This window comes from Sus scrofa, chromosome 3, assembly GCF_054392235.1.
Source record: "Sus scrofa isolate SSC_HxYL_T2T_F1_AM1 chromosome 3, Sscrofa_HxYL_maternal_Yorkshire_Landrace_v2.0, whole genome shotgun sequence".
Lineage (NCBI taxonomy): Eukaryota > Metazoa > Chordata > Mammalia > Artiodactyla > Suidae > Sus > Sus scrofa.
Genome location: NC_139385.1, coordinates 52,867,542 through 52,887,287, shown reverse-complemented (window position 1 = coordinate 52,887,287; position 19,746 = coordinate 52,867,542). Strand labels below are relative to the sequence as shown.

The following is a 19,746-nucleotide window of genomic DNA, read 5'->3' as shown; positions in this document are numbered from 1 at the left end:
TTGTAAAAGTGGCTCTTGATTAACTGATAGAGAACCGTGGACCCAGCAGGTCCTCAGGTGGTTCCAAAGCTGCCTTACAGGAAAAAGGCTACCTGCACCTGAATATGGTTACTTCCTTGCATTTCCCTGTAGCATGTTCCTGAATGTGTCTCTGATATCACCCAATATATTATGGGTATTTTAGGTTTCAATATTACTTTATACCTTCACTCAGAGGGGCAGTTTAATTAATGCCCAATGACAAGCTGGTAATTATACAGAATATACCGTACTACCATGTTTGGAAATTTTCCAGTCCAAAACCCCAGTGATCACCACTGGGTGGCACTCATGGGCTTCTGCTTTGTGTGCCAGTCTGTCTATAAATGCTCCATGAGTAAGCAAACCATCCCCCTTTTTGTGGGCCACGCAGGGCTATTAAACAGTGAATTTGTAGTTACCAGGACTCCAACTTCTGAGACGTTAGTAAAGTGGTCATCTCTGTCCACCAGATATCCAATACTATGTCAAATTAACAACCTGTATGGGCTCAGGGACTTCCAGGGTTCCCATTAACACACCCAATTACATGTCCTCTGTTTTACAGTAGGTAGGGGGAAATGACTTCCAGTCAGACATAATATTCATTGATTAACACATTTATGTAAAGGAGATGCAACTATTTCACATAAAGTCCATTCAAACATTCCAATTTTCCTCCAAATTTTCCACCTAGCGACCTATCAACCACTTCTTCCTCATATCCCCCCAATCTAATGGTAGCCCTAATCAGGACCTCACCACCAAGTTTTGCTTGGGGGTCCCAGAAGAGTTTCTCATCCAATGCCTGGCCAATTTGCCCCCATATATCCATTTGGCCTTGAGTACCTAATTGGGGACTGGGACAAAAGATGCTGATTTGTTCATCAATACTGATCCAGAATATTTTTTTTTTCTTTTCTAGGGCCTCACCCACGGCATATGGAAGTTCCCAGGCTAGGGGTCTAATTGGAGCTGTAGCTGCCAGTCTACGCCAGAGCCACAGCAACACGGGATCCCAGCTGCGTCTGCGACCTACACCACAGCTCACGGCAATGCCGGATCGTCAACCCACTGAGCAAGGCCAGGGATTGAACCTGCAACCTCATGGTTCCTAGTCGGATTCATTAACCACTGCACCATGACAGGAACTCCTTGTGGTTTTTTAAATACCTCCAAACTAGGGATAAATACAGCAGATTTACTTAGGTCTCTTCAATGTTGAGGGACCAGCAGGGGTTCCCACTGGTCCATCCAACCTCCATTAGCGTGGCATTAAGACTTTTTTTTTTGGTCTTTTTAGGGCTGTACCTGCAGCAAGTGAAGATCAGGCGAGGGGTTGAATTAGAGCTAAAGCTGCCAGCCTATGCTGCAGCTTGTGGCAACAGACAATCCTTAATCCACTGAGTGAGGCCAGGGATGGAACCTGCATCCTCATGAATACTCGTTCCTAACCCACTGAGCCAAAATGGCAACTCCTGGCATTAAGACTTTTGTTTCAACTCCATCAATGTCCATTTTATTCATCCTATTTTTAACTGTTTGAAGATTTCTATACCTTTTTTTTCGTCTTTTTAGGGCCGCACCCAGGGCATATGGAGGTTCCCAGTCTAGGGGTCAAATCAGAGCTGAAGCCACTGGCCTAGGCCACAGCCACAGTAACTTGGGATCTGATCTGCATCTGCGACCTACACCACAGCTCATGGCAACACCAGATCCTTAACCCACTGAGCAAGGCCAGGGATTGACCCCTCGTCCTCATGGACACTAGTCAGGTTCATTAACCACTGAGCCATGACGGGAACTCCAATTTCTATACTTCTAAGGAAAGTCCCTTGATTTTCCCATTCCCTTGTGAATTTTTCTCATTTTTAATGTATCTCTAAGACCCATAAGAGGAAGTTGATGACATTGACCCATATAATGGGACAGATCCATCACACTATACACCTTTATTTCAACAGTTTCTCAGTTTTGCCTCCCTGCCACCTGGACGATCTTCTTGGTGACCAGAAGCCTTAGAAGTGCTTGTTATGTGTTGTTCCAACATAATTTTTTCCCTTTGGTGGTGTCCCTGAGGCTAGTAGCCACAGTTCAGATCAGCTGAGACACACACTTGTCACAGCATCAGGTTCCCAATTCAACACCCTCCTTTATTTTCATTTTAGCTATTCAGACAATAATAACCAAGGAACTGTGTATTTAACTTGCTTCTCATTGTTTTGAATTTTCTTATGTATTTAATAAGCCAACTTCTCAGGCATTGGGGCTATCGGTTCTAAATTCCATCAGCAACATTTACCTCTAGTAATTGATCACAGCATAGCCACTGTTTCATACCATAGGTATCAAAGGCATCAACCCCATTTCTTCAGCCTTCTTCCTCCCAAAGAATGCTCTCATAGTGTTTCAATAAGTCAGGATTGCTACAGCCCAAGTCTACTTCTGCCACTAATTGCGTCCTTACAGTTGTCCTCTCTCAGTGGAGCTGCGTGAACAGCACTTAATTACTCCTGCAATGATGAGTGACAAGTGTAAAGTGCAGCCAGTCAGGGAAGCTTAGCAGAGCCTTGGTGTCTGGGAATTTTATTGAATGCCTGTCTTGTAAGCAATGGAGCATATTAGTTATTCAGTCTTCAGCCCCTCAAGAGATCAGACTGAAAGCATAACCCAGAGCACCAGACAAACAAATATGGGCATTCATCACAAGCCACAGTTTGCATAAACTATCTAATGGCCCAAGACCCCAGGTGAGCAAAGACATTATTAACAGACTATTCCAAGGGCTTAAAAGTTAACTGCCAAGATCCAGTCAAGGGCCACTCCTTTCTTTGGAATGTGCCAAGTTCTGAGTTAACCTCTTACCACACAGTCTTGAGTACTTTTGTTTAGCTTCCTACTAGGTAGGCAGTATCTCTTATTTGCCAATTTTATTACTTATATTATGAAATCTATTGGTTTATATATATTAATATATGACTACCTTCCTAAATTCCCTTACTGATTATCAAATCTAGTTTTCCAGGTATACAATTCCATCATTTCCAAATACTTACATTTTCAGTTTTCTGATTGCTGCCATACCTTAAATAAATAATCAAGCAGGTATAATTTCTGATTTTTGTCTTAAAGATTTTTATCATAAGATTATTTTATAATAATTGATACTCTATCCATTTCTAGAATGCCAGGTATCACTTTCATTCTTTAAAAGCACAGGAAGTAATTAAAGGCAATGTAATTCATGAGTGTTCACTACATTTAGTTCTTGTGTGAGCAACCACTTCTCCCTTTTTTCTTTTTCTTTTTGCTTTTTAGGGCCATACCCGGGGTATATGGAAGTTCCAATAGTAGGGGTTGAGTCAGAGTTGCAGCTGCCAGCCTACCCCACAGCCACAGCAATGCCTGATCTGAGCCACATTTGCTACCTACACCACAGCTCATGCAAGGCCAGATCCTTCACCCACTGAGTGAGGCCAAGGATGGACTCCTCGTCCTCATGGATACCAAGCTAGTTTGTTTCCACTGTGCCACAATGGGAACTCCATGTATAGTTAATGTTAGATGGATGAAAATAAACCCTTAGAAAAGTTACCTTGAAAATAATAGTCTAAACTCACAAAAGAACATTTAAAATACACAGATGGTTATTCCTGTTGTGGTTCAGTGGGTTATGAACCCAACTAGTATCCATGAGGACACGGGTTTGATCCCTGCCCTCACTCAGTGGGTTAAGGATCTGGTGTTGCCCTGAGCTGTGGTGTAGGTCACAGATGCGACTTGGATGCCACTTTGCTGTGGCTGTGGCACAGGCCGGCAGCTGTAGCTCTGATTCGACCCTTAGCCTAGGAACTTCCACATGCCACAAGTATGGCCCATAAAATAAAATAATAAGTAAAATAAAATAAGATAAAATAAAATAAAATAAAATAAAATACACAGATGATTTATCATGCCATTTTCATCCTTGTCTCCTTCCCCAATGTCCTGGCTCACTCCTTTCCAGGAAACCAAATCACAGCCTTAGCTGGTGTCTATTTCTCTGGGTCTTTACATCAAAATAATACTCCTTATGCTGTATCCTACATGCACTTCCAGCCTGGGAACTTCCATATGCTGCAGGTGCTGCCCCCCCAAAAAAAAAACCCCAATTCTGATTATATTCCAAATTCTTCTTCTTCTTTTTCTTTCTTTCTTTCTTTTTTTTTTTTTTTTTTTGGCTTTTTAGGGCCACTCGTGTGGCATATAGAAGTTCCCAGGCTAGGGGTTGAATCAGAGCTACAGCTACCGGCCTACACCACAGCCACAGCAACTCGGGATCCAAGCTTCAGTCTATGCCAGTCTGCAGCAATGCCATATCCTTAACCCACTGAGTGAGGCCAAGGATCAAGCTCGCATCCTCAGGGATACTAGTTGGGTTCTTAACCCACTTTAGCCACAATGGGAACTCCTCCAATTTTCTAACATGAAGTTTAAATCTTAGCACAGTAGAGAGGTACTTTAAACCTGACACTAGCTTTGTTCCAGCTTCTACCTACCTATTCAGTACCTACTCTCATCATACAAACCCAGCCACTAGTCCCCAGACACTGCATGCATGTTGCTGTGGACTGGCTTTTGCCCTGCCTCATACTCACACATTGAAACCCTCACCTCCAATGTGATGATGCTATGTGGAGATGGGGCCTTTGGAAGATAATTAAGTTTAGATGAGATCGTAACTGTGACCCTCATCATGGTATTATACCTTTACAAGAAGAGACACCAGGGGTTCCCAGAGTCTTTGTGATTGATTAAATTATTGGCCATTGGTGATTTCTTATAAATCCCAATATGGCACAGCCCAAATGGCCAAGGCTCATGTTTATATCCCCTGAAAGGAGTTTTTGTTGTTCCTTCTGTTTATTTCTACCTGGAGACCCCTAATTATTTTCCAGACGCAGGTCAAATGTTACCTCCACAATGAAGCTTTCCTGACTTTATTTCTCCTTTCTCCACATACCGGGTCTACAACATAACTGTTGCAGTACAAATGAACGTGTAATCTCTTACGCAGCTAGCAGTGAAAAAGTGCTGTAAAAGGTACGAACACAGAAAGTGCTTTTTTTTGTGTGTGTTCTCTCTCTTGTTTTTACTTGCTTTTTAATGTCATTCTAAGAAAATTAAAATTTAAAATTATAGTATGTGAGTTCCTGCCATGGGACAGCAGGTTAAGGAGCCGGCATTATCTCTGCTATGGTGTAGGTTGCAGCTATGGCTTGGAGTCAATTCCTGGCCTGGAAATTTCCATATGCTGCGGATGCAGCCAAAATAAAATAAAATAAAATAAAATAATGGTGTGAATTGTACCATTTATCTTTATTTTGTGTGATGCCAGTTTTAAATGCAAATATAAGAACCTTCAGTTCATGTGCATAATTCCTGAAGTTACACAATTCATTGCTCAGACATGTATACAGAGTCCATTCTTACCTGGGCAGAGAAAAATCAGCTGTATTTCACTTCTTCATAGTTTCACATTCTGCTAACATCACCTTCATCTTTCTAGTGAGTATGGAAAACCTGATAGGACAAGCATCTATGAGCTGCCCTGTTTTTCCCTTTCCTTCCATGTCATCGTTTTCAGCCAAGTGGTTAGCCCATGTAAGGGAAGTAGCACATATAAAAAAAAATAATGATAGGGTTCTTTAGTTATTGGTAGTTCCTTAAAGCCACCGTTCTCTTTCCCTGTCAAGTGCTGTTTGAAGTGGTTCTCAGGCAGTCAGATGCTTACCTCACATGCTTACCTCATTCTCCTCCACTTTTCCACATTCTCTTCCACTCGGCTTCTCTGGCTGTTCACCCGAGTCCTCTCCACACGAGACTGCACCAGACTTGTTCTTTTGGGCAAGAGATGCGTTCCTGACCAGAGTCCTCTGCGGGTCTGGACCTGTCCTCGATTGCACATGCAAGGCACTGTGCTAGGGATGGGCATGCAGTGGTCGGCGAGATAACCAAGGCCTTGATAACCAAGAGAAAACAAAGAAACAGGGAAGCACGGTAAGTGCAGCTAATGGGGGAGGAAGGGAGGATTTGGGAGCAGCGCGGGGTCCCATGGAGCTGCTACAGGAGGGCAGAGAGGAGGAGCCAGCAGAGAGGTTGGGATGAATATCCTGCCGGAACGAGTGGCAGTGGTGAAGTGGAGCATGCAGGGGAGGGTGGCAGGCCCAGGCCAGGAAAGACATCTACTTGAGGATAGGACCCTGGAGCGCCTCAGAGCAGTGGGGGCACTGAAGTGACCTTCTCTTTTTTTTTTTTTTGGCTGCTCCCGCGGCTTGTGGAAGTTCGCACGGATCACATCAGAGCCATAGGAGCAACTGGAGCTACTGGAGTGACAACGCCAGATCCTTAACCCACTGAACCGCAGGGGAGCTCCCCCACCTGCCTTATTTGCCGAGGATCATGGTCGTTCCTGGTGGGGAAAGCATGGAGGGGCAGAGCAGGAGACCTTGTGGGTGAGCAGGCTGAGGAGGTAACAATGGAGACTAGAGAGGGGATGGAATTCTGTGATCAGAAAACACTGTGGGCTCCACAAACACTCTGAATGCATAGCAGTAAGGTCAGAGCTGTCAATTATCTCTCTCTGGGTAAGCTTTGTTTCCAAGTTGGGCAGGTAGTAGTATACTCCTATTTTCAGCTTTCTCTTCGATGCTGCTTCCTCCAAAACAGGTGTTGACAAAGCACAGCCCAGGGCCAGAGCACTCCTGTCACCTGTTCTGGTTCTACTTGCTCACAAAATGGTTCTTACATCTTCCAATGGTTGGGAAAAAAATTAAAAAAAAAAAAGAATTATTTCACCACCCATGGAAATTACGTGAAACTTAAATTTCAAGGCCTACAAACAGTTCTACTGGAACACTGCCACACTCACTCATGGACACTATGTTGCTTTGTGTTAAAAGGACAGGTTGAGAGGTTGCAACAGAGACTGTGTGGTCCATGAAGCCTAAGTACTTAAAACCTGGCCCTTTAGAGAAAGTTTATGAATGCTTCTCTGAAACCCTGAGAGAAGGCACATCTTTCCTTCTCACTGAGGAATGACCACCAATAAACGTAAGAAGAGAGTGGTGCAGAGGACAGCATGACCAAAGGTATGAAGACAGGAATTAGGTGAGTGCCCACACTGATCAAGAGCACACTCTGTAAGAAAGGCCCCTGTGGAGGACGGGATGAGCACAGACAGGGTAAGCGGCCATGTCTTGTCAGGAAGGGACAGAGGAAGGCAGAGCTAGGGTGCCATCTGCAATCCAAACCACAGTCTAAATGTGGAAACCAAGCCACAGAAGACCTCAGGAGACCACTGTGTCATTCCCGCCAGATGTGAGATTCTTAAGGGACAGATGAAAGATGTGTCCAAAAGTGGAAGCAATAAGAATTGGGAACTGACTGGATAAGGGATAAAGAAAGAACTGAGTCAAAATTGACTCCAGTTTCCAGCCTAGTTTCAGCTGGGAAAAAGTATTCACTACAGAGGGAAGAAATTAATCTGATTGAGACACCGAGGAGATAACAGTGAGATACGCAATTAAAAATATCCAGGAGTTAGGGAGTTCCCGTCGTGGTGCAGTGGTTAACGAATCCGACTAGGAACCATGAGGTTGCGGGTTCGGTCCCTGCCCTTGCTCTGTGGGTTGACGATCCGGCGTTGCCGTGAGCTGTGGTGTAGGTTGCAGACGCGGCTCGGATCCTGCGTTGCTGTGGCTCTGGCGTAGGCCGGTGGTTACAGTTCCGATTGGACCCCTAGCCTGGGAACCTCCATATGCCGTGGGAGCGGCCCAAAGAAATAGCAAAAAGACAAAAAAAAAAAAAAAAAAAAAAAAATCCAGGAGTTAAAAAAAAAAAATCCAGGAGTGGAGTTCCCGTCATGGCTCAGTGGTTAACAAATCTGATTAGCATCCATGAGGATGCAGGTTCGATCCCTGGCCTCGCTCAGTGGGTTAAGGATCAGTGTTGCCGTGAGCTGTGATGTAGGTCACAGACGTGGTTCAGATGCTGAGTTGCTGTGGCTATGGCATAGGATGACAGCTGCAGCTCCAATCTGACCCCTAGCCTGGGTACTTCCATATGCTGCACATGCAGCCCTAAAAAGAAAAAAAAAAAAAATCTGTTAGGCAGAGATGAACTAGAACTCAGGACAAAGAGTCTAGATAAAATGCTAGGCAGCTATCAATTCAGACGCAAATGCAGTTTACTGGGCAAGAACTTGTGCACAGAATACCACAGGACAAGCCCTTGTTTCTGTTAAGAGATTGGAGAGGAAAAGCCATGTAAGGAAAGAGAAGCAGAGACCAGAGAATCTGGATATTATTCCGCCACAGAGGCCAAAGGCAAAGACCCTCAAGAAAGGGCCACTTCTGTAGAGTCCAGAAGGCATTTCACGAGGAAGACCTCCTGTCAACACTCTGCAGTAAGTGTAGGGAGGAAGGTAGGGACAACGTGGAGGGTGGGTCGTGACCAATGATGGCACACCAAGGAGATGAGGGGGAACTTACCAACACAGGTGCACATGTGTGGAAAGAGTGTGACAGTTAAATTACTAAGTGAAAAGTTAAAACTGTGGTGTAATATCTCACAGCAGAGAAGAAAAAGAAAACAGAGATTAGGGTTGCTGTTTTTTGTTACTAAGAAAAAGACTAAAGTCACACGATAACAAATTTTAGGACTTCATAAGAAAATGACAGAGATGAAGCTCGAATTGAACACTACAGAATTAAGAATCCACTTCTTAGACCTCAGATGAATAAGTAAGACATATACCAGCCTTATTACTCTTTCCCCTTATGTTAAAAACATAAATTGAAAAAAATCAAACAGGGTAATCTTAAATTATATCCCTCTTAAGCTAAAGAATTTAGGCTTAAAAGTTGAAGAAGAAAGTCATAAGTGATAAGGGATAGGACAGAGATCAAAGAGAAAAAGAGAACACTAATAAGTGGAGAGAGGAGAGGAGTCACCTGCAGGGAAAGCAAAGTATCCAAAGGATGTTCACGTCGCTCTCAACACACATTCACCAAAATGGGAACTACACACAAGGTACAAAATAATGAGATATTGCTCTTCTTTCAATAGATTTACTGTCTGAAATGCTATATTTATAACACATAATCTATTTTCTTAGTGAATCTAAGAAATAACTCTCATAACCTGATTTACTTGATAACCATTCAACCTAGGTTTTTGTTGATTTCATAATACTTAATCTACTGGCTAGATCTAAGGCAGGGAGGGGGGAGTACAGTATAAAACCTAAATTTCAAGATGACTTTAGCACTCAACAGTGTATTAAAAAAAAAAAAAACTTTATCACATGTCAGGAAAAACCTAAACTCCTAAAGTTCTTATATCTGAATTTTGGGAGACAGCATCCCTGATGCAACACAGTCCTTCAGGTTTCACTTATGATACCCAGCCATTCAGATGCTACTGATAAGACCAGGCAAGCTGGCAAATTAAAGACCATTCTTTTGGTAAGCTCTGCCAACAGCTCTGACTAAACAAAAACATCCAGCATGAACTCAAGTTTGTTTTGGGGAGTTCCCATGGTGGCGCAGCAGAAACAAATCTGACTGGGAACCATGAGGTTTTGGGTTCCATCCCTGGCCTTGCTCAGTGGGTTAAGGATCTGGCGTTGCTGTGAGCTGTGGTGTAGGTCACAGACGAGGCTCAGATCCTGCGTTGCTGTGGCTGTGGTGTAGGCTGGCAGCTACAGCTCTGATTAGATACCTAGCCTGGGAATCTCCATGTGCCACAGGTGGAGGCACACACAAAAAGACAAATAAAAAATAAAGTTTGTTTTGGCCCATATGGTGTATTATCATTGTTATCAGTATTCAGCAAGTAAATCTTACAAGTTCCTTCCCAATTAGAAGCTTCACTGTTTTACTTTGCAAAATCTAAGCAGAAAAGTTAATTTGTAAAAGGTAAAAACTAAGTAATTGGAAGAGAGAGAGAGGGAGAAAGGAAAAGGGGAAAGAAGAGAAGAGGGAAGAGAGAATACCACCTACCATTCTAAAATGATCTGACCAGGACTGACTCTTTGATTTATTTTTGTTTCCTTATAATGTCTGTGGTCTTCAAAAATGAGTCATACTTCAGCTACATATATTAAAATCCACACAAAATACTACATTTTATCTTAGCTTAAAAGTAAACATGTGGTTTGGAGTCATAAAGTAATATAGAACCAGGTCACACTTTCTTCCTTCAAGATCCACTTCAAAGCCTTTTGTGATGTGTTAGCTCTTGTATGATGTCAGCCATTTGTGCATCACATGAAAGGAGTTTAATTATGGGAATGTTAGAGAAATAGAGGTAAATTAAAAGTGTGCATCTCAGGGAGTTCCCCTGGTGGTGCAGAAGGTTAAGGTTCTGGTGTCATCACTGCAGTGGCTCAGGTTGCTGCTATGGCTCGGCTTTGATCCCTGGCCCAGGAACTTCCACAAGCCGCAGGAGCAGCCAGAAAAAAAAAAAAAGTAAAAAAAAAAGTGTGACTCTCAGAAAGAAGGTCCACATAACTACAGAATTTGTTTATATTTTTTTATGGAAGTTAGACATTAAAATGGGATATATTAACCTGCAGGAAGATTACTGTCCAACCTATGAATACTCACATTCCTATACTAAGGACTGCTAAAACCTAATTAGATATTCCCCTCCTGCTGTTTTAGGCATTTATACAAAAATACGAAGGCTGTCAAATTTTAAAAACTAAACATAATTTTAAAAATTAAAAAAGAATTTGTTCGTGGCTGCACCTGCAGCATATGGAAGTTCCTGGGCCAGGGATTGAATCAGAGCTGCAGTTGCAGGCCTACACCACAGCCAAGGCAACACCAAATTCGAGGTGCATGTGCTGTTGCTTGCGGCAAAGCCAGATCCTTTACCCACTGAGTGAGGCCAGGGATCCTTAACCCACTGAGTGAAACCAAATCCTCAGAGAGATGACTTTGAGTCCTTAATCAATTGAGCCACAATGGGAACTCCCAATAAACATGATTTTTAAGAGTTCCTGTCGTGGCACAGCAGAAACAAATCCAACTAGGTACTATGAGGTTGCGCGTTCAATCCCTGACCTCGCTCAGTGCGTTAAGGATCTGGCATTGCCGTGAGCTGTGGTATAGGTTGCAGACGTGGCCTGGATCTGGCATTGCTGTGGCTGTGGTGTAGGCCAGCAGCTACAGCTCCCATTAGACCCCTAGGCTGGGAACCTCCATATGCTGTGGGCATGGCCCTAAAAAGACAAAAACAAAACAAAACAAAACCAAAACATGATTTTTGAACTGGGCTTCAAAAAATCATGGGCTTAGTAGCTAGATCTCTATAAACACTTTTAAAAATAGAAACAGGGGTGGGGGAAAAATGTAATTGTAATGTATACATGTAAGGATAACCTGACTCCCTCGCTGTACAGTGGGAAAATAAAAAAAAAAATTATTAAAAAAAATAAAATAAAAATAGAAAAAGGAAACTTTAAAAAAGTGATATAGAGATTTAAAGTTAAATTAAGTGTTAGAGAATTATTTCTGCTTCCAAGATGGAGTAATACAAACACAGATAAAGTATATGGAACAATTATTTTCTGACATTGGCTCTCAATGGGGGAGACCACAATCCCTGAGAGGCGGAAGCAAATAAAGGGAGACCTACAACTGCCCACAATTCACTGCCTGCAGAGAACATCCAAGGTGCACTCTTGGGGAACAGGTGGTCTACCTGAGTTGAGGAGAAGGAGCTGGGTGTCTGGGGAGAACCAAGCCACTAAAGTTCACAGAGCAGAGTGCCAGACAGGGGAGAGCTACGTGGAGAAAGCACGCTGAAGAATTCCCGAAGGTTTCCTTAGAGTACTGATGGCGTGCACTCAGAAAAGTATTTCCTTGGTGGTGCAGTGGAATTGGCTCTACAAAAAATGTTGCTCTGGTCCCACATAACATTTATCAAGAGTGAGCCTTGAAAGATCAAACTGTTTCCAAGAGACTTCACTGCATCACAGGAATGAGCATGTTCACTAATATTCATAGGAATCCAAAATAGTCAGCACCCAACAAGGTAAAACTCACAATGTCTGGCACACAAAGAATTAGGAAAATATGGATCATAAAGAGAAGGAAAAGAGCTGATTAGTAAAACATAAACCCAGAAGTTCCTGCTATGGCACAATGGTATCAGTGCATCTCAGGAGTGCTGGGATGCAAGTTGATCCCTGGCCCGGCACAGCAGGTTAGGGATCTGGCATTGCCACAGCTACAGCTTAGGTCACAACTGCAGCTTGCATCTGATTCCTGGCCCAGGAATTCCATATGCCAAGGGCAGCCCAAAAAGTAAACAAACAAACAAATATACAAACCCATAAATGATACAGGTATCAGGATTATCAGATAAGGGTATTGAAATGATTAGCATAGCTCTACTCCATATGTTCAAGAAAGATAGCAGAGGTTATTAGAGATTGGGGAAATAGAAAAAAACACACACATCAAGCTATCTGAAAGGAAAAGGCAATCTCTGAGATGAAAAATATACTGGATGGAATTAACTGCAGATTAGACCATGAAGCAGAAAGGAAGGATGAACTTGAAGAAATAGCAGTAAACTAAAAAAATTAACGGGGCACCAGTGAGCTGGGGCACAAATTCAGTCAGATGAATACACATATGGTTGGAGTCCTTGCAGGAGAGGAAAGAGAAGAGAAACATTATTGAAAAATAACATCCCCCAATTATCCAAATCTGATAAGAGTCAGTGGTCTCAGCTGGGGCTAATATTGCCTTCAAGGACATTTCTGTTGTTCCAAGAGAGAAGAATACTGGAATCTAGTGGGTATAAGCCAGGAACACTGCTAAGCATCCTGTAATGCATAGAGAGCCTCCACCATGTCCTACAATGCTGAGACTGAGGAACTCTGCTCTTAACCCAAAGGTCCAAGAAGGCCAAGCAGCCCCAAGGCACAGAAAGAGACAGAGAGAGAAAAGAAAATACCACAGTATGTCATAATCAGATTGCTTTAATCTGTGATAAAGAAAAATATTAAAGGGAACCCTCCTGCACTGCTGGTGGGAATGTAAACTGGTACAGCCACTATGGAGAACAGTTTGGAGATACCTTAGAAATCTATACATAGAACTTCCATATGACCCTGCAATCCCACTCTTGGGCATCTATCCGGACAAAGCTCTACTTAAAAGAGACACATGCACCCGCATGTTCATTGCAGCACTATTCACAATAGCCAGGACGTGGAAACAACCCAAATGTCCATCGACAGATGACTGGATTCGGAAGATGTGGTATATATACACAATGGAATACTACTCAGCCATAAAAAGGATGACATCATGCCATTTGCAGCAACATGGATGGAACTAGAGAATCTCATACTGAGTGAAATGAGCCAGAAAGACAAAGACAAATACTATATGATATCACTTATAACTGGAATCTAATATCCAGCACAAATGAACATCTCCTCAGAAAAGAAAATCATGGACTTGGAGAAGAGACTTGTGGCTGCCTGATGGGAAGGGGAGGGAATGGGAGGGATCGGGAGCTTGGGCTTATCAGACACAACTTAGAATAGATTTACAAGGAGATCCTGCTGAATAGCATTGAGAACTATGTCTAGATACTCATGTCGCAACAGAAGAAAGGGTGGGGGAAAAAACTGTAACTGCGATGTATACATCTAAGGATAACCTGACCTCCTTGCTGTACAGTGGGAAAATAAAAAAAATTAAAAAAAAGAAAAATATTAAAAGTATCCAGAACAAAAAGGCATGTTATGCCACAACAATAAAGATAAGAAGCAATGTAAGCTAGAAGATAGTGTAGCAACATCTTTAGAGGACTGGGGTCTAAGTGCAGGGCTGTCTTTTTTCCTGGAGGCTGAGGATCTCCTGATCACTTAACTGTTTTTCTGGGGTTTTTTTCTTTCTCCCTCATCTGAGTTACAGTTCTCTGGCTTTTCATTTTTATAGGTTTTTGGTGTGATGATCTTTTTACAGATAATAGAATTGTAGTCTCTCTTACTTCTGGGGTCTGCCCCCCTTGCGGCTGAAGTTGGTACAGGGGCTTGCTGTAGGCTTCCTGATGGGAGGGACTGATGCCTGCCCACTGGTAGGTGGAGCTGATTCCTACCCCTATGGTGGGTGGGGCTTTGTCTCTGGAGGTAAGATTAGAGGTGCTGTGTGCCTGGGGGGTCTTTTGGCAGCCCGTTTACTGAGGGGTGGGGCTGTGATCCCACCAGGATTGTTGCTTGGCCTGGGGCTTCTCACTGCTGATGGGTGGGGCCAGGTTTTCCCAAAGTGGCCACCTCCAGAGAAAGGCATGCTGAAGAATATTCCCAAGAGCTTTTCTTCCAGTGTCCTTCCCTCACAACAAGCCACATTCACCCCTGTTTTCCCAGGATGTCCTCCAAGAACTGCAGTCAGGTTTGACCTAGATTTCTATGGAGACTTTGCTCTGCCCTGGGACCCAGTGCACGTAAAAGTCTGTGTGCGCCTTTTAAGAATGGGGTCTCCGTTTCCCCCAGTTCCATGGAGCTCCTGCACACAAGCCCCACTGGCCTTCAACGCCAGATGCTCTGGGGCTCTTTCTCCCAATGCCAGATTCCCACATGTGGGAGTTTGATGTGGGGCTCAGAACTCTCACTTCTGTAGGTGCGTCTCTGTGAACCAGTTAGTTTCCAGTCTGTGGGGCTTCCCACCTGGGAGGTATAGGATGGCTTATATCGTGTAATCTCCTCTCCTACCTCTTGATGTGGCCTCCTCTTTGCCTTTGGGAGTAGGATATCTTTTTGAAGGTTTCTGGTCCATTTGGTTGAAGGTTGCTCAGCATTTGGTTGTAAATTTTGTTGTTTTTAGGAGAGAAATTGAGCTCCAATCCTTCTATTCTGCTGTCTTAATCCTATCCTGGGCTGTCAATCTACATTTCTTTTTTTTTTTTTTTTTTTTTTTGTCTTTTGTCTTTTTGTTGTTGTTGTTGTTGTTGTTGCTATTTCTTGGGCCGCTCCCGCGGCATATGGAGGTTCCCAGGCTAGGGGTTGAACCGGAGCTGTAGCCACCGGCCTACGCCAGAGCCACAGCAACGCAGGATCCGAGCCGCGTCTGCAACCTACACCACAGCTCACGGCAACACCGGATCGTTAACCCACTGAGCAAAGGCAGGGACCGAACCTGCAACCTCATGGTTCCTAGTTGGATTCGTTAACCACTGCACCACGACGGGAACTCCTACATTTCTTTCTTTCTTTTCTTTTTTTAGGGCCACACCTGCAGCATAAGGAAATTCCCAGGCTGGGGTAGAATCTTCAGCTACAGCTGCTGGCCTATGCCACAGCCATAGCAATGTTGGATCTGAGAACTACACCACAGCTCACAGCAAAGCTGGATCCTTAACCCACTGAGTAAGACTAGGGATTGAACCCACATTCTCATGGATACTAGTTGGGTTTGTTACTGCTGAGCCCCAATGGGAACTCCCTAATATACCTTTAAAAATACCTTCCATGGAGTTCCCATTGTGGCTCAGTGGGGTTAAAAAACATACAGTGTCCATGGGGATGTGGTTTCGATCCCTGGCCTCACTAAGTGGGTTAACCTCTGGCATTGCCAAAAGCTGAGGTGTAGTTTGCAGATGCGCCTTGAATGCTGCATTGCTGCGGCTGCCGCATAGGCAGTGGTCTACAGCTCCAATTCAACTCTTAGCCTGGGCACTTCCATCTGCTGCGGATGCAGCCCTAAAAAGACAAAAAAAACCCCAAAAACTTCCTTGCAGACCCTTTAGGTTTTATGAATATTGATGCAAAAATTCCCAACAAAATATTAGCCAATAAAATTCTACTGCATATTAAAAGGATTATACCATGACAAAACAGAATTTATTCCTAGAATACAAGATAATTCAACACATGAAAATCAATCAAAATAACGTACCACACTAAGAGCATGAATGGGGAAAAAAATATCCCACACATGATCATCTCAACTGATGCAGAAAACCTTTTGACAAAGTCCAACACAATTTCATGCTAAAACACTCAACAAACTAGTTTAGGAGTGAACCTCCTCAACATGATAAAGGCTATATATGAAAAACCCACAGTGAACATTATCCTAAGTGATAAAAGACTGAAAGATTTCCCCCTAAGATCAGGAAAAAGACAAGGGCTTTGGAGTTCCCATTGTGGCTCAGTGGTTAACGAATCTGACTAGGAACCATAAGGTTGCAGATTTGATCACTAGCTTCGCTCAGTGGGTTAAGGATCCTGCATTGCCATGAGCTGTGGTGTAGGTTGCAGACCGGCCCCGCGTTGCTGTGACTCTGGTGTAGGCCGGCGGCTACAGCTCCGATTCGGCCACTAGCCTGGGAACCTCCATATGCCACAGGAGGGTCCCTAGAAAAGCCAAAAAAAAAAAAAGACAAGGATTTGCCTGATCTTGCTATTTTTTTTTTTTAATCTTTTTTTAGGGCCGCGGCATGTGGAGGTTCCCAGGCCTGGGATCTGAGCCTCATCTGTGACCTATTACAGCTCATGGCAATGCCAGATCCCTAACCCACTGAACAAGGCCAGGGATCCAACCCAAAACCTCTTGGTTCCTCAGTGGTAACAAACCCAACCCCAACTACCATCTATGAAGATGCAGGTTCAATCCCTGGCCTCACTCAGTGGGTTAAGGATCTTGCATTGCCATGAGCTGTGGTGTAGGTCAAAGATGCAGCTTGGATCTGGCGTTACCGTGGCTGTGGTGTAGGCCAGCGGCTACGGCTCTGATTTGACCCCTAGTCTGGGAACCTCCATATACCATGGGTGCGGCCCTAAGAGAAAAAAAAAAAAATCCTAAAACCTATATGGAATCTCAAGGGACACTGAACAGCCAAAGCAATTTTGAAAAAGAACAAAATTGGAGGACTCACACTTACCTATTTCAAAATTTACGTTACCGCAACTATAACCAAAACGGTGGGATACTGACATAAAGCTAGACATACAAACCAATGGAAAAGAAATTCCAGAAATAATTCCTCACATATAAGGTCAATTTATTTATTTTTATTTTTTATTTTTTTGTCTTTTTGTCATTCCTAGGGCTGCACCCGCAGCATATGGAGGTTCCCAGGCTAGGGGTCTAATCGGAGCTGTAGCTGTCGTTCTACGCCAGAGCCACAGCAAAGGGGGATCTGAGCCACATCTGTGACCTACACCACAGCTCATGGCAACGCCAGATCCCTAACCCACTAAGCAAGTCCAGGGATCGAACCCACAACCTCATGGTTCCTAGTCGGATTCGTTAACCACTGAGCCACAACGGGAACTCCAAGGTCAATTTATTTTTGACACGGGTGCCAAGACCATTCAATGAGGAAGGGCAGTCTTTTCAAGAAGTAGTGCTGGAAAAACTAAATATGCAACATATGTCTAAACCCCTAAGGCCTGGCACAGAACAGTTTATTAAATGAATGTCATTTGGGTCAAAGACTCATCCAACATTACACAGGATGAAAATGTGGGGGATGCCATGCCCTTTACTCTGCTGTCAGCTGAGCTAAGTACATCTAGGCAGGCAGATGGCTTTGTTCCTTGGCCTACAACTAGATAGCCACAGGCAGAGAGGTGATAGGATACTGGAAGGAGGAGGGGCTCATGTGGGCATGCAGAGCTCCCAAGCAAATAGCAAAAAAGGGAGCATTAAGGCTACCAAAGCAGCCAAACCCAGGCCAGTTCCCTGCCTGGACACTTGTATGTGTGAACATCTTGCCCTTTTACCCCTAATGGGAGGAGTGGGGACCTGCAGTCCTCACTTATGAAGGCAGAGTTTCTGAGAGGACATTGTAGGAGAAAATGTCCCAATAAAATGTAGAAAGGAGAGACCCCAGCCGTGATGACTAAGCAAAGTCTAGCCAACTGCCCCAACCAGTCCTCCCCCATGCATCTGCTTCCGCATCTACTACCTTGCCTGACGTCACTCCAGTCCAACTAGTCAAGCTTGGACCTGGAAGACGTAGCCCATAAAAGCCTTGTGAAACCCTTCTTCCAGGCTCAGACTCTGGAGAGTGATCTCCTCTGAGCCCGCCAGTGTAATAAAACTGAGTTCTCCAACTCTCCGAGTGCTCGCTTGGTTTCTCGCCGGGTAAAAGAGCTGATCCACTGCAGCCGCAAAGCTGCTGGAGCTGGTACGCTATAGCCATGGGGCTGTCGCCAGAGCTGATACACTGCAGCGCAGGGCTGCTGGGTATCTGTCATAACAACATCACTTACCTTTGTCCCTAGGCCAAGGGTCACCCAGTTGTTCTTGGGGAGGGGCACCATGGATGTTCTCTGGCATCCCAGTCTGCCAAAGCTGCCTCCATTCCCTCATATTGTCCATCCCAGGGAGGGGTGTAGAGTCCAGGGAGTGGGGGATAGTAAGTACGGGCGGTCTCCACTGGTGTCCTGAGCCCCTGGTGTCGGTCAGGAGACTTCTGAGGCATGGTCCCTCCTGGAGCTGATATTCAAGGTAAGACAAAAGTGCAAAAATGAGTAACTTTAATGTATAGGATGCCATGGAGGAAGATAAAGCCAGGAAGGGGAGCAAGCCAGGAGGGCAGAAGGGCCACTCCAGAGACTGGGCAGGGTCTGGGAGATAATCAGCCTGTGCCTCTGGGAGGGGGCTGTGATCTTAAGGTTTGTGCCCTCACAATTTACATGTTAAATGCTAACCCCCAAGGTGAGGATGTTAGGAACAATGGGTCCTTTGAGGGTGATTAGGTCATGAGGCTGGAGTCCCCATGAGGAAATGATTGACTTTATAAAGAGGCCCCAGAGAGCTCCTCACCTCTCCTGCCATGTGAGAGAAGAGGAAGCGGGTTCACTGGAGGTTCTCACTAGATGCTGAATCTGCTGGCACCATGATCTTGGACTTCTAGTACCTTGAGAAATAAGGCTTGCTTATAAGCCTCCCAATTGTGGTGTTATTTTAACAGCCTGAAAATACCAAAAGGGTTTTGAGTAAGGGCATGTGACCTGCCTTGGGTCTGAAGAGCCTTCTGCTGCTGTGAGAGAAAAGATAGGGTGAGGGGGTTGGGGGAAGGCTAGTGGGGAAGTGAGTAAATAGTTCAGGTAGAAGGCAATAAGGTTCAAGCTACAGAGGGAACCACAGTTGGGAGGGCTGGAGGCTGAGGCTGGATCTGTCATTTACATACAGATTGGCAGATCAAATGAGGGGTGTAAGAAGTCCAAGGTGGTGGGAAGAATTTTGTCCTGAGCCTGTTTCCTCTTTTGTAAATCAGAGAGCATAATTCCCACCTCCTGGGGTGTTGGGAGGATTCAATGAGATGATGGAGGTCAAGTAACTGGCAATATTGGAGGCCTAGTTGGATCCTAACAAGCAGTGGCCCTGCTTCCTATCTTGCCAATCCCTTATACCAGCAGCCTGACCAGCCACTTTCTATGCATTCTTTGGGTCTCCTAAACCCTGTCCTGATGCCTGTCCTCCCAACACTATCACCCATCATGGCTCCTCTGGTGACAGGCCCTCTGTCCCCAGCACCTAGGAGAATCACTGCTTGTCCCCTTCCACAATCACTCTGTTTCCATTTTAAGCTCCACGGTCAATGCCTGCACCAGATTCCCACAGCCTTTTCCCCCTCTCCCTCCTCAGGCCAACCCCACATGAAGGTGTGGAGGGGGCAGGGTTTTGAGTTTGGCCAGCTTGGGTC

The 19,746-nt window shown here is 44.4% G+C and overlaps 1 protein-coding gene across 7 annotated transcripts in view; it reads right to left on the bottom strand.

The window, feature by feature from the left end:
* The window catches only part of FGD3 (FYVE, RhoGEF and PH domain containing 3), a 130,569-nt gene that overhangs the window by 108,436 nt on the left and 2,387 nt on the right, over window positions 1-19,746 (bottom strand). For 3 of the 7 annotated variants that reach the window (XM_085018346.1, XM_085018348.1, XM_085018347.1), the window contains exons 3-5: window positions 18,864-18,957; window positions 18,308-18,533; window positions 5,805-6,018 (exon numbers count right to left, since the gene is read on the bottom strand). The gene's annotated coding sequence lies outside the window, so the exon portion shown is untranslated. Of the gene's footprint in view, window positions 1-5,791; window positions 6,019-18,307; window positions 18,534-18,863; window positions 19,013-19,746 lie in introns of all 7 variants that reach the window. The other 4 variants (XM_085018350.1, XM_085018349.1, XM_085018345.1 and 1 more) reach the window with 3 other exon arrangements.